The sequence below is a fragment of the Kryptolebias marmoratus genome, linkage group LG16, assembly GCF_001649575.2.
Source record: "Kryptolebias marmoratus isolate JLee-2015 linkage group LG16, ASM164957v2, whole genome shotgun sequence".
Classification (NCBI taxonomy): Eukaryota; Metazoa; Chordata; class Actinopteri; order Cyprinodontiformes; family Rivulidae; genus Kryptolebias; species Kryptolebias marmoratus.
The window spans coordinates 28,419,515-28,431,761 of record NC_051445.1 but is presented as its reverse complement, the minus strand read 5'-3'; the positions used below and the strand labels follow the sequence as shown (position 1 = coordinate 28,431,761).

Sequence of the window (12,247 nt, the reverse complement as noted above, 5' to 3'; positions counted from 1 at the left end):
AACCCCTCCACAATTAGTCTAATTTAGGATTTAATTGCACTGGATGTCAAAAAAGTGTTTGACAGAGTAGACTGGGATTATTTGTTTTCTATTTTGGTAAAATTTGGATTTGGGGAAAAACCTATCTCATCAGTAAGATTTTAATATGTAATTATTAGGTTTACGGGTCTTGTCGAAAGTGAGTAACTCGAGGTACGGAAGACAGGCGAGGTTAGCTGAAGGGTAGTGAATTTTATTAACAGTGTCAGGGATGCTATGTACAGGATCTGAGGAAAGAGAGAGTTGCAGGTTAGCTAGGGACTGGCTACAGGTAGGCTGGTTCCAGGTAAGATGCTAGACCGAGTTCTTACAGGTGAATAAAGGTCCTCTGTGGTCCGTTAGTTCCCTGGTGGGCTGAAGGCAAATCTGTGCAGGCGGGTTTCAGGCTGGGAGGCTCGCAGGCTAGGACTCACGGTGCGTAGGAGGCAAGCTCGGTTTGACACCTTGGAGACGGAGATGTGCTCAGAAACAAAACCAGGTTTTCTGGACAGGCACAAACAGAACACAAGTTAGAAACGCACGAATAACCTTCTCAGTAGGTTGGGGCTGAAACTGATTACCCAAAGGCAATTGATGCATCAGCGCTGGTCTGTCCCTCCAAACTGCCTTAAGAATGCTTCGGAGGCTGATTCTAATCCAGAGCAGCTGCGGGTCGTCAAGAAGCCGACCAATCAGTAAATCAGGAGACACACAACAGGTAGTGGAATGGCAGATTGCCACAGTAATATTTATAAGGCAGCTATCAGAAAAAATGAAACAAGTTTGAAATATTTTCGCTTATATGGCCTTGTAAGGCAGGGATGCCCACTAGGTCCTCTCTTATTTGCCATCATAATGTAGCCTCTGTCCATTGCTGTACAGTCTCATCTCGATTATCCATCATAACTAGAAATGGTGAAGCCTTGAAGATAGGCCTGTATGTGAATAACCTTCTGTTACTCATGTCTGACCTATAATGTTCTATCCCCGCTGCCCTTATAGTCCTAGATACATTCAGTAAAATTTCTAAATATAAACCTAATTTTGGCAAAAGTTGACTATTTGCTGTTAATGGAGAGCCAAAAAAGTATCCCCTCAATAATCTGCTATTCAAGATATCCAATTCAGGTTTTATTTATTTTGGAGTGTGCATAGCTGATATTAATTCATCTTTATAAGAAAAAAACTTTCTATTTTTGTTTACACAAACGCAATTTTGAGCACTGGTCTCTCCTAAATATTTCTGCTGCCGCTAGAATTGATGTTGTCAAAATTAAATAATTTCCACGCTTCTTATTTCTGTTTCACCATATTCCATTTTTTCTCCTTTAGCTTTATTCAGCAAGGTTAAAAGTCTGATTTAGGATTTTATTTGAAGCAAGAAACCACCCAGGCTGCACCATCAAGCCTTACAAAGGCCCAAAGACACGCATAGAAAGGCAGAACCTAACCTCTTGTACTACTAAGGGGCAGCTAATGGGTTCAGTATGAGGAGAATGAATTCTCCTAAGAATGGGTGGTTACAGAAGCAACTCTGCTCATCCGGTAGCATTAAAAGCCTCACAATCTCACCTGTTCACTGTTCTATTTCTAGTTAAACTAAGAATGTGATAGTGGCTGTCTCTCCTAAAATCTGAGTTCAGTTTAGACCCCAGTTTGGCATGCAAACACTTTGTTGGAGCGCTGAAGGGAATCATTTTTGCTTCATCTTTATTGGATAACACTTTCTCTGTATGGGCCTGGTTGGGTAAACAAACCTGGAGAGATATGTATATTGATTCAGTTTTTGCTTCTTTTCAACAGTTAGTAAATACATTTTATCTCCCTAAATGTCATTTTTCAGATACCTTCTAGCTCCACTTTATGTCTGTTGCTCATCCCCAGAATTCCTAGCCCTTCTGATTTTGAAGAGTTTTTGCAACCTCTTCCCTCATTGAGAGGGCCAGTCTCTTCTATATATTCAAATATTTTTAACCTTTCAAATCCTTCCACTGTGTTAAAAACTGTATGGGAGACAGAGTTGGGACTGTTGATTTCAGATTATGTTTGGGGGAGGTAATAAAGAGGGTCCACAGATTTTCAGTCTGTGCTGGGCACAGTTTTATGCAATGTCAGACTCTACATTGAGCTCACTATACTAAAGCCAGACTCACAAAAATTTTTGACACAGAGCTTCCTCTGTGTGAACGATGCTGGCAGGCCACAATTGCTGGCCAGGAGGCTATCAATTGGAAATCTGCAGCTTCACTTACATATACAAGCTAAATTAGAGAGGTCCTTTATTTTCTTAAAATGAAAAAGAAAATGAAAAAGAAATCAGAACTTCTATGCAGGTAAAATAACTGCAAATTTTATTTCAACCTGGAGAGACTCACGACAAAGAGAAGCTGCAATTAAATGGTTTTATTTGACATGAATGACATAAGATATTTGGCGCTCGGATCTCGAGTGTCGACAATATGTCGACCCATGTGCATTATTTCTTATAGATGGTGTAGGACAGCAGAATAACATTGTGGAGGAGACAAATGGACTATTTTCTGACTATTTTTATTTGTTTTAATGTCACAACTCCAACCATCTTCCTTTATCCAGGCTTGGGACCAGTAAAAATGATCCAAAAGAGACACCGAGTCATTTTAGTGCAGTGATATATTTTAGACAAAGAAATTTTTACATTTGAATCCCACCCTGACTGTAATTTATTTACAGTTTAGATGTGGAGGGGTGAACATCTCCTGCTCTGACTGCAGCTGGGAGGAGCTAAAGGGGTCTGAATACTAAATATGCTAAATGATAAATATAGCAACAAAGTTGGAAAATTGGCAACACTTGGTGGTGTTGTGTACTCCCCTCTTCCCTCTGCTACTAAAAAAAGCAGTAATCACTATGTAAAACATCTTACATTTTTTAATCGGTTGTTCTCTGTTATATTATTGTATCAACACCCTCACCCATAAATCCTGGACAATTTAATCAATTTCATTCAGTTTAGAACTTTTATGTTGAGCAGAATTAAAACACTCAAGTCCACAAAAACATAAAAGCCAACCAAGAAGAGGTTTTAACCTGGAATTTCAAAATCAAGCTCATAGATACTCTTTAGAATAAGAGTCTGGCTCTGTCAGAGTTCATGTTATTATAAAAGTAAACCCCAGTTTACCATTGAACTTTATACATTTGTTAGTTTTACAATTTACTCATTATTGTTTTTTTTTACCATATTTGATGAAGGAAATCTTACATATGATTACCTAAAATGCATTCATCAGTTCCAGAAATGAAGGAATGTCTATATCGCCATAAAGTACAGCAGACCTCCTCAGCATTTCTGACCTTGATATCCACTGAGCAGGCAGCCAGACCAAACAATCTCTGCAAACAATGGTTTAATCAACCCAGAGAACCAGGAAGAAGATATCCTGCACCTCAGAATAATTCTCTATTCAGCCTTTCTTATCTTAAATGTCTGATTGCAGAAATGGAAATGGATGAAATCAAGATGAGGTGACAGCAATGTAAAAAGTAAAAATAGAATTTTCTGCAAAAATGAAGTCTGGATGCTGGGTGCTGAATGACATTTGCTAAAATGTGTTGAAGCTGAAACAGAATTGTTATAGTTGAAACAAGCACAACAAAAGCTAAAATTAGCTAAACAAAACCTAAAAGCTAAATTTAGCAGAACGAAAGCTAACAGCTGAAATGAGCAAAACAGTAGCTAAAAGATAAAACTGAAGCCAAATAACCATCACATTTTAAAGAGCACAACGTTTTTGAAAGATCTGAGGAGCTATCAATGCATTTCAATAAGAAAGAAAATGTACATAAACCTAAATAATTTAAAAGTAAAAGAATAAATTAAAAAAGTTGCAGATACCAGAAGTTTTAGTCCTGAATGAGCTGAACATTTTAAAAACTGAAAGGCTGAAAGTATGCTGAAGTAGTTACAGAACTACCATTCCTTTTAGTATTTTAGCAAACTGTTTACCTAAGTCTACAGTTTAAAGATAATGCTACCAAATACTAAGAAAATGTATATAAACTTGAGACCTTAAAGAAAGGTAATACTGATTTATCTAAAAGATTTCTTCTTTTATCATTTGGGCATTTAAGCAAAAATAAATAATTTCAGAAATCCTAACTGACCTAAAACAAAAACAGTTTAGTCTTATTTATTGTCAGTCAGTGAGAAAATCCTGGTCCTGTGTCTTTTATACAGTGTATGTAAACATCAGGTGTCAGTTGTACATCTACACCTTATTTTATATTTGGAGTTCAACACCTAATTAGCTATAACCCAGTCAGTTTTACAAGTATTAAACTGAAATTTCGATATGCTAGAAGCTGGGAGTTATTCACATCACATACTCTGAATGTGGCATCTCACTGTATCACATGAAATTGCCTGTAACATTATTCTGAAGCTGAAAGGTTGACCAAAACAGCTTCAACTCATATGATGATCTTAGTCTAAAACTGTGGCATGACAGGCAGCAGGCAATATGCATATCCTTCAAGGAAGGCTGTTCTTTAATTATTATTTTTATTTATTTATTTAGAAATGTATTTTAAGGCATTACATTCCCCATGCTGCTGTAATTTGAAATTGTAATTACCTTATTTTTAAACTTTGTTAGGAAAATATTATTTTTTTTCCATCTCCTAGAATGTATGATCTTTGCAAATCACACTAGGTCTTTTCTACAGTCAAAAACTACAAATCCCATTGCTCTTTTCCAGAGCTAATCCTAGTCATATGACCATGCAGCAGGAGCAGGTGGTTTATGGTCATATGATGTTATTAGCCAAGGCTGAGGAGCAGGAACGACTCAGTTGAATCACAGCCCAAATCACTGAAAGGTAAAGCTGGAGCAATTGCTCCTTTTCACAGTGTTTTTTCTGCCTTTAAAGAGGGATGCAGCAGCCTCACAGAGAGTGCAGAGGAAGGAGGAGAGGGGAAGAAGAGAGAGGGCAGGAGAAAAAGGGGGGGATGGGAGGCCGTTAGAGATGCTTTCTGTAGACAATAGAGCACAGATGTCTACACTGCCTAAGTTTATCTGTGGTAAACACATTGTGCTTGCAGCATGTGTGTGTGATGAGTGTGTTTTTGGTTGGAAGCTGTAATGCTGATGTGTTATACTAAGCAACATGGAACATGGAACATTGCCATATCACAATTTTGAAGCCGTTATTGTGACAGTAATATGATTTTGCCCTGTGGCGCAATGTTGTTACACAGAGTCTTACTGTTCTGCAAAAGACAAAGAATAATAAATCAATCATTTCCTGAGTGGAGTAAGTTATATAAAAACTAACTACTAATGCTCCTTTTCCACTGGCTCTATTTCAGAAGCCCCGCTCTACTCTACTCTACTCAGCCCGGCTCTATAAAAAATGCATTGTTTCCACCAGCCAGTTTGATCGGTAGCAGAGGAACGCCTCCTTGTGTTGTGGGGGCCAGGGGAAGGTGGCGGGGGAAGGGGGGAGGTAGTGGGAGGTAGTGGTTGTGCTACCGAAACTTGGCGCCATTTGTGGAAACAATAGAAGTGCTATGGACAACGTTGGCCCTGTGTTGTTGCTGTTTTTTAAACTTATGGGGATTCTCTTGAGACTTCAGGAAGAGAGGCGCAGTGGAAGAAATGCTCTGGATGCCGCGACTGTTGCGCGGAGTAGGACAGCTGTTATTCGCTGGAGATTTCAGGCTTTACAGCGCCTTTAGCTGGGGTACAGATGGCATAAACGTTGCAGGGTAAGCTAACGCTGTTGTTTATATTCCTACCATTTGCTCTTTATGCTTGCATCTGGTCACACCCATGACCACTGAGTGAACAGGAGCTAAGCTTGCGTCACTTACGACAGCAGGGCCGGCCCGGCTGGCCCTACTCCAAAGCTTGAACCAAAGAAGCAGGGACCAAAAAAGCAGGGACCGGCCTCAAAAAAATGCCAGTGGAAACGCGTGCAAAGCAAGCCAAGTAGAGTGGAGCCGGGACCTTTAGAGCCGGTGGAAAAGGGGCATAAGTCTTGTCCATAAGGGAATAATTTCACTCCCCTAGTTCTCCAAATAATCTTGTAAAGTTTTGGTGAAGGTGTGACTGAATAAATCCAAGTGTATTCAAAGCTTCAATTATGCATGGTAAACAACATAGGCTAAAAGCAAAATAAAATAAATAAAAAAAATCTGACCTGTGCCTATGTTTTAGCACTTATTAGAACTTTTGAATTGGTCAAATAGTTTTGATCAGAAGATGGGTTTAACTTTTATTTATTCCTAATTTCCTAAAGTGATAGCCTGATGATCTTTGAAGTGATGTTTTGTATAATAACTATCAGTAGTTAGTACCTCATCAGTCATAACATCAGTCCTGTTTAGCTTCCCAAAGGTAGCTCAATCTAACAACATTACTTTTACCATTACTATGTAATAGTTATTATGTTAGTATGTGACTGTGCAGCCCAGAGCATGGACCGTTGTGTACCAGTGGCGCTGAGGCTGCTGAATAAATTGGTTTGCCTGATTAGTTCATCTAGTCAGTACACTAGTTTATTTAGGTCCTATCAGACCAATATGTACAGGAGATTTTTTTTTTTCAAATTTTTGCATTGTTTTTATGTTGTCTTCATGTATCCAAATGTGTTTAATGTTTGGTCTTGACTTTTTTTCCCTTCTTTGTCAATTGCGTTAATCCTGTGTTATGTTTTGTGCTTGCTTCATTTCTTCTTTTAATTCTGCAACTTTTTGTGCAATATATATTATATGTAAAATACAGTAATTCAAGCCATGTTTTAGGATCTTGGTTTGCACTCTTGTCATCTGTCATTTGTCATATATACAATAGACTGTCAAGAATAAAGCAGCTTTTTTATTCTCAAATCTCACCATGTCTTGGTTTGGCTTAGTTTGTCTCATCTCAACTTTGCACGGCCTCATCGCTTTTCAATGTCGCTGTGTATCACTGCGATGTGAGTGGGTCATCAGAGCATGGCTGCTGGAAAACTTCTGCATTGTCATTTTGTTCACAACGCAAAACACAGCGTTAGCAATGGAGGATATTGGGGTGATGGAATTGGCAGGTACTTGGTCTGTGGCTTTTTGTAAAGCTCAATGTGAAATCAGACAGTTGGAGAAGCTGCGGGTGACGAGATCAAACACTCTGGAGAAGTACAGGAGAGTTTGTGAAGCAAGACAGCTGCAGCAAGCTGAAAACAAGTTACTAACTAGTATGTGACAATAAGCTAACCCTAGCTTGCTACTGTCATTGTATATAATAAGTTCCATGTCCTATGCTGCAAATGATGCAAGTTATCACTATTATGTATTAATATATGTATTTATGTAAATCAGCGGTGTCCAATCCTGGTCCTGGAGGGCCACCATCCAATCAACAGCCTGTTGATTCTATGCGTTAGCTGACACTATTTTAAATCAAATTAAAATTTTACATTTATTCTCAATACTTGTGGTTAAATTAAAATATTTTTATCTGTGCAATAAAATTCCAAAAAACTATAAATACATATTTTATTCAATATAATTATACTATTAAAACTATAAAATAAACACTACTAAGCAGTACCTCAAAACCTCCATACTAGTTGTAGATAACATTTACATATTACATCTTTTCAGAATAGCCATCTGCTGCTATGTGTAATTGTATTGTATATTCAACCTTTGGCAAACATTCACACTATGTAAATAATTGGATTTGCTTGGTATTGTGTAAAGATTGGACAATAATGACTCTAAAAGCAACTCAATTTCCCTGTAATTAAGTATTCGATGTGTAACTTAAATTTACCTGCAACATACATTTTGCGATTAGAAGGTACATTTGCAATATTTAAACATTGAGTCAAACATTGCCTTAAACTTTGCTGAGACCAGGGCTCAGGGATGGTTGTAATGATAGACTGGTCATCTACAAAACAGAAAGTTGGTGGGATGATGCCCAGATTTAATAACTTTAAACATCCTAACATAAAACATTAACCCCACATGACCGCAGAAACACTAACTGGTCTCTTGGTTGTTTAAAGGTGCGAATATGACTACATTCACACTGCAGGTCTTAATGTGAATTCTGATTTTTTGTTCAAATCTGATGATTTTTGCATGGCCATTCACATTACATTTTAAATGTGACCTCCATCAAACTTCAGTGAACTTGTGAACAGTCACAAGATCCTGAAATGATCTGCATGCACAGAAGAAGATATGACATCACACTTTGCATGCTAAGTTTACAGAAGTAAATATAGATGCTGTGAGTGTTAGCATGTGTGTATTGATTCTGAAGTTGCTGTCGAATAGGGGCCAACTGTACATCAAAATGGTAAAAGATAAGATGGAGAAGAAAAAGAATGCAAATGTTAACAGTGAGGTTTTTTGGAGCTGTGGCTGCTACATCTGTGCAGATGCAAGAATGGATGCACAGTTTGAGCCAAGAGTGGTGTAACTTTGATGTGAGGGACCTCCATCCTTTCATTCGACATAGAACCCCAATACCAATGAAGTTGGGACGTTGTGGAAAACATAAATAAAAACAGTATGAGATGATTTGTAAATCATTTTCAAGCTATATTCAATTGAATACACTACAAAGACAAGATATGAACTTTTTTTTTTTTAATATTCGCTCATTTTGAAATTGATGCCTGCAACACGTTTCAAAAAAGCTACGTCAGGGGCAACAAAAGACTGGGAAAGATGAGGAATACTCACCAAACACCTGTTTGGAGCACCTGCTTCCAGGTTAATTGGAAGCAGGTGAGTGTCATGATTGGGTATAAAGTGAGCATTCCCAAAAGGCTCAGTCGTTCACAAGCAGGGATGGGGCAAGGTTCACCATTTTGTGAACAACTGTGTGAGCAAATTGTCCAACAGTTTAAGAACAATATTTCTCAATGTACAATTGCAAGGAATTTAGGGATTTCATTATCTACAGTCCATAATATCATCAAAAGATTCAGAGAATCTGGACAACTCTCTGCAAATAAGCAGTAAGGACTAAAACCAACATTAAATGCTTGTGATCTTCGCCCACTCAGGGGGCACTGCATTAAAGTGATATCATTCTGTAACAGATATTACCACATGGGCTCAGTGATGGTCAGTGAACACAGTTCATTGCTTCATCTACAAGTGTAAGTTAAAACTGCACCATGCAAAGCGAAAGCCATATATCAACAACACCCAGAAACACTGCTGGCATTTCTGGGCCCCGAGTTCATCTGAGATGGACTGACGCAAACTTTAAAAGTATCCTGTGGTCTGATGAGTCCCCATTTCAATTTTTTTTTTTTTTTGAAATCATGGACGTTGTGTCCTCCGGGCCAAAGAGGAAAAGGACTGCCCGGGTTGTTATTAGTGCAAAGTTCAAAAGCCAGCATCTCTTATGGTTGGGTCTGTATTAGTGCCATGGGCACTAACATAGGGTAACTTGAACATCTTATCTATGGCATGGGTAACTTGAACATCTGTGAAGGCACCATTAATACTGAAAGGCACATACATGTTTTGGAACAACACTTGCTGCCATCCAAGCAATGTCTTTTTCAAGGATGTCCCTGATTATTTCAGCAGAACAATGCCAAGACTGCATTCTGCACGTTACAACAGTGTGGCTTCGTAGTTGTGAGGATTTGGTTTTTTTTTGTGTTCTCGGTTTGTTGTTTATATTATATAGTAAAAGAATGTGGGTACTAGTCTGGCCTGACTGCAGTCCAGACCTGGCTCCCATTGAAAATGGGTGGCACATTATGAACTGCAAAATACGACAACAAAGACTCTGGACTGCTGAGCAACTGAAGTTGTACACCAAGCAAGAATAGGAAATAATTCCATCTACAGAGATCAACAATTAGTGTCATCAGTTCCCAAACGCTTATTGAGTGTTGTTAAAAGGAAAGGTGATGTAACACAGGGGTAGACGTGCCTCTGTCCCAGCTTTTTTGGAATGTGTTGCAGACATTGAATTCAAAATAAGTGAATATTTGCAAAAAAACAAAAAACAAATAAAGTTTATCCATTTGAACATTAAATATCTTGTCTTTGTATAGGTTTAGTAGGATTTGCAAATCATCTTATTCTGTTTTAATTGACGTTTTACACAATGTCCCAACTTCATTGGAATTGGGGTTGTAAAAGTCAGATTCAATGTGACATGATTTTTTACACTGTGGTTGCTTTGAAAAACACTTTGCCATGAAAAATCTAATATGTGTTGCATAAGGGGCTAAAAACAAACAAACAAAAAAAACTGGAATTCGCTCACATTTGCCTGCAGTGTGAATGTAGCCAAAGTCTATTATCCTTTGGTACTTACAAAAAACGACAACAAAAACATGTCAACATGTTGGAAAAAAATTAGGACACCTGGGTGAGAAGTGTTTGGAATGAACTGATGTGAGGGCTGTTGTAGGTTTGACCTGCTGTGGAAATGACAAAAATATATTATCCATCCATCCATCCATCCATCCATCCATCCATCCATCCATCCATCCATCCATCCATCCATCCATGTTTAATCTAACTCAGGGTTGTGGGGAGCTGGTGCTCACCTCCATGAGACAACAGATAAGCAGAGTACACCATAGGCTGGTTTATTTAGTCTATCAGATGTCTACATACAGGCAAACCTTAGAATTTGCAATTAGTCTAACATACATGGTTTTGGACTGTGTGAGTAAATCGAAGAACTTGCAGAAAACTCACACAAGCACTGGGAGAACATAAAACCTCCATTGCAAAAGACCCCAGTTGAGATCCTTTCTGAATTGTTGTTGTGGGATAATGATGTGAACCAACAACATTCCCATGTTACCTGAACACAAGTATTCCATATTGTTGTATATTTTTAATGTTCAATAAATTCTGGAGGCATTTTAATGTAAACAAAGAAATTAATAAAAATATTGAAAAAAAAAAATAATAATAAAAGAAACTTGTAGAACTAGGATATCAGTGGATATCAGTGTTGTGCCAAGGACATTTTCTGTCATTCAAAGAGCAGAGTAACTCATACAATAGCGTGACTTCAATGTTAAGGGCACTTAAAAAAAAGGAGAAAATAAAGCCAGGGAAGAGAATGGAGGGAAGACCTTTTCTGCATTTGGTCTGAGGATTCAAGGAGACAAGAGGCTGAGCGATTGAGGATAACAAGGCCAGGCTCTCTGATGTGTGAATAATAGCTGGACAGAGGTTCAGACATCATTAGAATAATCAGTGCTGATGTAGATGAAGAGGAACAGCATTACAGAAGATGCCTACCAATGGCATTAATTAAAATATAATTGTTCCAACATTTCTTTTTCACAATACACATATCACATGATCATATCTGATGAAGAATTGGAACTGCATCTTATCTGTTTTGTTTACTTTAAGTGCTATAATAATTTTCATTTAACCCTCATGTATTTTATTTTTTACATATACATGTGTTTGTTTGGATTTTGCTTCACTGAAACAGAGTTGTGCTCCACAAAACTCAAGTACATCCATCCATTTTCTTTACCCACTTTTTCCTTTCCAGGTCATGGGGAGCTGGTGTCTATCTCCAGCAGTCAACTCTACTGCAAGAAAAACTAAAAAAAATCCCAAGAAATTTTGAAAGGTGCCAATGCAAGTAATGTCTGAATTTACAACATCCATCAATATTTGCAATAATCTAGGGCACACTGCTCCACATAGATTTTTTTAAAACAGATTTTTAAATGTTTTATTTTTATTTTACATCCACACATTATAACAAAAATGCTGAAATACCCATTGCTTACCACTAATAGGGCGCGAACATTAATGACTCATGAAAATACAGAGAAAGAACATTCTTAGCTTGGATAATATTTTGACAAAACTTGTTTTTTCATTGATAACATTTACAGTTTCTTCTCTCTTGATACACTTAATAACCATTTCAGTACACGATCAAAATTTAATGATGACGGAATCAGGTGAAAGTGAGACAGATGCTAAAAAAATGGTAAAACACCTCTGGTTTAGTTTCTGGGACAAAAAAGTGATAGTGGACATGTGCAAAATGTACTGCTACATCATTGTCTCTGAAAAGCTCTGTGTTTCCCATTAACACCATTAACTACATATATCTCTAATTATTAGTTATTTCATGCTTAAAAGAAAGCTCATGTGACACCATGATTGCATGCAGGATAGTAGGCAGGGATAAAGCCACTCACATAACTAGTGCGTAGGCTTTGGCTCCAAAAT

The 12,247-nt window shown here is 37.8% G+C and overlaps 1 protein-coding gene across 1 annotated transcript in view; it reads left to right on the top strand.

The window, feature by feature from the left end:
• The first annotated feature begins 4,798 nt into the window (after positions 1 to 4,798).
• The window catches only part of tsnare1 (T-SNARE Domain Containing 1), a 337,313-nt gene continuing 329,864 nt past the window's right edge, over positions 4,799 to 12,247 (top strand). Inside the window, exon 1 of the mRNA XM_017434702.2 lies at positions 4,799 to 4,878. The gene's annotated coding sequence lies outside the window, so the exon portion shown is untranslated. The remainder of the gene's footprint in view (positions 4,879 to 12,247) is intronic.